Source organism: Hylobates moloch, unplaced genomic scaffold (assembly GCF_009828535.3).
Source record: "Hylobates moloch isolate HMO894 unplaced genomic scaffold, HMol_V3 SCAFFOLD_1, whole genome shotgun sequence".
Classification (NCBI taxonomy): domain Eukaryota; kingdom Metazoa; phylum Chordata; class Mammalia; order Primates; family Hylobatidae; genus Hylobates; species Hylobates moloch.
The window spans coordinates 173498462-173503503 of record NW_026652276.1 but is presented as its reverse complement, the minus strand read 5'-3'; positions in this window follow the sequence as shown (position 1 = coordinate 173503503).

The following is a 5042-nucleotide window of genomic DNA, read 5'->3' as shown; positions in this document are numbered from 1 at the left end:
TCCCAACTACGTCATTACACTGCAGAGTAGAGATGATTTGGAGTGAAATGGCAATAGCTAAGTAACAGGTGCACTGCCAAAAGATGTTTCTCCTTTTATTCACTGGCCAGAAGTAAGTCACTTGGCCACATCCTACCTGCTAAGAAAGATGAAGAACATTATCTAAAATCTGGGCATCCTGTGTCCTTCTACAAAGAATGGGGAAGTAGATGTTGGGGACAACTTGCTGTTTCTGTCACAAAAGAAAACCCATGTCTGGCAGGCAGGTTCTGTTCCTGATTATATCAGACAGAAGAACTAGGTTATTAGAAATTGTTAAAATCATTCACTTTCTTACCTAAATATAAGTTATTATTTCTACCCATTGTGACTCTGATTTTTTTAAGGTAGGCCTCTAGTTATTCCATCCCAGGCCCTATACCAAAGACTTGAATCATTGCCTGGTAAACAACAGTGCCTAGATTTTATGTATAAATCAAATGTTGGGTCATACCCAAATGGTTAAACTCAGATATGAGGCTGAGATAAAACTTTATCACACAAGAAAAACACTTGTATTATTTCTATGTAAAAAATTCCCACTAAATTGACAATATAAACTGGAACTCTTAGATATGGAGGCTAGAAGTGTAAAATAGTACCATCATTGAAGGAAACCGGCAGTCTGTTACAAAGTTAAACATACGCCTATGCTGTGACACAGCAATTTCTCTCCTAGGTAATTACCCAAATGAAATGAAAGTATATATCTACAAAGAGACTGTTACAAGAATGTATAGGGACACTGTATTCATAATGCCCAATACCTTAAAATAAACCAAATGTTCATCAAGAGTAGAATGAATAAACATATTACTACTCAGCAAAAAAAAAATGTATGCACCTGGTGTGTACTACATTGTTTAACATTATATTGACCAACAACAACAAAACACACATAAAAGAATGCATATAGTGTGATTCCATTCAAGAAGAAGAATTGATGATAGAAATCAAAATCATAGTTTCTTTGGGGTGTGGGCTTGGAGATTTATCAAACATTTAACAGACTTATTGAATTGTATACTTAAGATCCGTGTTTTTCACAAAATGTAAATTTAAATTCTCCCTCAATTTAAAAAAATGGCATCTTAAACATCAGAAAATTAACAAACATCTTTAAGAGATTAAAAATATGATTTTTTTGCTGCATTATATGGTTCTATATACTTCCTTTTTTACATAGTTAATGTCTTACTCTTATAATTAAAATACATAATAAAGTTTTCTAGAGGGAAAAACATGATTTACAACTTTTCTCCTGCAATAATATCTTAATGGCAATAATTCTTACTTATAAATGATCTAAAGCATCATTTTTACTTATCTGAACAAGATCTGGGAAAAAATACAGGTTCGTAGGCATATTCTTAAAAATCTACTTTCTTAGGCATATAGCAATGTTTTTTGTCTCCACCAGGTAGTAAGTCCAGCAGACCAACCCCCATTTACCTGATGGATTTGTCACAACTGTAAGTCTGGTCCTGTGCCTTGTACTCAGGGACCTGACAAGCCATCATGCTGAGAGCACAGCCATCTCCCGTAAAGACTTACATTAACCAACTCAAAAGATGGATGCGTGAAAACCCTAATGCCAACTTAGTATTATAGAATTTTTTTAATTGCATTTTCTCCACCTAGGTTCTGTTGGCTCTGTTAGAGAAGGGGTGAGCATAGGTTGCAGGGTCTGTTGGCTTTCTCGGGGTTGGGAGTAGAAGCACATGAGAACACTAGCTCTGCGGGTAAAAGAAAAAAATTTGGGAAAGGATCTTCTAAAATCTAAAATCAAGGAATCATAATAATAATTGCTAACACATACAGTATTTACTATGTGTCAGCCACTGCTCTAAATATATTATAAATATCAATTCACTTAATCCACACAAAAAGTTTATCAGAAATCCTGGGTCACTCACTGTTATGATTCGAATGTGGTTTGTCCCCTCCAAAACTCATCTGGAAATTTGGTCGCTAAGTAACAGCATTAAGAGGTGGTAGAACCTTTAAGAGGTTTTTGCGTTATGGGGGGTCCACCCTCATTAATGTCATTCTAGTGAGAGTAAGTTAGTTCTAGGGGTAGGGAGATTGAAATTACGAGAGTGGGTTGTCATAAAAGTGAGTTTGGCTCGCTCAGTCTTCTCTTGCTTCCTCTCTTGACACAGGATACCTTTCTCCATGTACTGAAGCAGCTCAAGGCCTTCGCCAGATCTCAGCACCATGCTCTTGGACTTCCCAGCATCCAGAACTGTGAGCCAAATAAACTTATTTTCTTTATAAATTACCCAGCCTCAGTAATTCTGTTACAGAAACTAAAAATAACAGAGGGACATACTTATTAATACTAACTGTAGGACAAGGTAAGTCCCCACATATCACTGAACATCAGCTATAAAATGACAATAATAAAGTTATGGTCCCTGTGACTCATAGAGTTATTATGAGGATGAAATATGAAAATAAATAAAACATTTGGACCTGCATGACACACAGTCAGCACAAAAAAATTATCATTCTAAAAATAAGTCATCTAGATATATTTTATACTGGCCAGATTAATTTTTTCTGGAAATCTCCACCTCTTTCTCATATGATTTGTATACCCTCCCACTCCCCACAGATTCCCCACATTTCTCTTGGGGTCTTGTCCCCTGATAAAGAGATGGCAAGGGGCAGGGGTCCTTTTGGGGGCACAGTAGCATTGAAGCTACAGTGGAAATTATGACAGGAAATCATGTTATCAGAAAACAACTCAAGTAATTGAAAATATTTTACAAAGAAAAGACTTAACTGTGTATAATATTAACCTATAAGATTTGATTTTGTCTGTGTGGCTACAGAAGATAAGTTAAATTCTAATTCAACAGATATTAATTGAATACTTCCTTAGTGCTAAGATCTATGCCAGGGACTTTTATATATGTCTTCATTTGATTAATTTAATTCTCGTTTAATGTTATTCTTACTACAATATTATGAAGTAGGTGTTATTGTCCCTATTTTACAAATGAGGAAAGTGATGTTCAATGGAAGTGGAGTATTTTGCCCAAGATTAAGTAACTATTAGTTAGGGAAATCAAGATTCAAAACAAGTTATTCCAGGCCCCACATTAAGTGTTCTTTCAGTATCTCCCTCCATGAGTGAAAGACATAAAAAGGCATATTTGAAAGCTTATAATACACACACACACACACACACACACACACACACACATATAATCATTAGAACTTGACTGAAAATGGCATAAGCAGTCATGGGATGTAGTTTGTTCTCCATTATTGGAGGTAATCAAGTAAAAGCTAAATGACTAGTTAACAAGAATATTATAGACAGGTTTCAATGTTAGATAACACAATAAATGACAGATATATTGAGTTTCTTCCAACTCTGAAACGCTTAAGTCTATAACTATAAGTACACAAGTAGATTCTGTAGATTCCACTCAATTTAAAAATAAATAAGTACACAAGTAGAAAGTTAAATAACACAACTAGTCAGCATACAATTAAGAACCAAATATGCCAGTGATGTAGGAATTTTTCAAAGGAGAGAGCTCCATGGATAGTGTGCTCCAGAAATGACTCCCTGGAGGTACCTCAAGGAATGCAAAGAATGACTTGGATTTGAACAGAGCATTTCAGGGGAGAACAGCATGCTCAGAGGCACAGGGGCAAGAAGGCATGTTTGGGAGACAGTGATGATATCAGCCCATCTTGAGTAGAAAGCTTCTACACCAATAAGACTGAGTGATAAGAGTAGAAAAATAGAAATGGCTAGAGGGTTCTGGGAGTTTTGTTGTTGTTTTGGTTTTGTTTTTAACAATGGAGAGTGTTTGGAACACTTTTTTCAAGGGACCACATGAATAATATTTTAAAATTTTAAGAAAACAAAACAGGTTTCAGCTTTCTACATATGGCTAGCCAGTTTTCCCAGCACCATTTATTAAATAGGGAATCCTTTCCCCATTGCTTGTTTTTGCCAGGTTTGTCAGAGATCAGACAGTTGTAGATATGCAGCATTATTTCTGAGGGCTCTGTTCTGTTCCATTGGTCTATATCTCTGTTTTGGTACCAGTACCATGCTGTTTTGGTTACTGTAGCCTTGTAGTATAGTTTGAAGTCAGGTAGCATGATGCCTCCAGCTTTGTTCTTTTGGCTTAGAATTGACTTCGCAATGTAGGCTTTTTTTTGGTTCCGTATGAAGTTTAAAGTCGTTTTTTCCAATTCTCTGAAGAAAGTCATTGGTAGCTTGATGGGGATGGCATTGAATCTGTAAATTACCTTGGGCAGTATGGCCATTTTCATGATATTGATTCTTCCTACCCATGAGCATGGAATGTTCTTCCGTTTGTTTGTATCCTCTTTTATTTCATTGAGCAGTGGTTTGTAGTTCTCCTTGAAGAGGTCCTTCACATCCCTTGTAAGTTGGATTCCTAGGTATTTTATTCTCTTTGAAGCAATTGTGAATGGGAGTTCACTCATGATTTGGCTCTCTGTTTGTCTGCTATTGATGTATAAGAATGCTTGTGATTTTTGCACATTGATTTTGTATCCTGAGACTTTCCTGAAGTTGCCTATCAGCTTAAGGAGATTTTGGGCTGAGACGATGGGATTTTAAAACTGGATCCCTTCCTTACACCTTATACAAAAATTAATTCAAGATGGATTAAAGACTTAAATGTTAGACCTAAAACCATAAAAACCCTAGAAGAAAACCTAGGCGATACCATTCAGGACATAGGCATGGGCAAGGACTTCATGTCTAAAACACCAAAAGCAATGGCGACAAAAGCCAAAATTGACAAATGGGATCTAATTAAACTAAAGAGCTTCTGCACAGCAAAAGAAACTACCATCAGAGTGAACAGGCAACCTACAGAATGGGAGAAAATTTTTGCAACCTACTCATCTGACAAAGGGCTAATATCCAGAATCTACAATGAACTCCAACAAATTTACAAGAAAAAAACAAACAACCCCATCAAAAAGTGGGTGAAGGATATGAA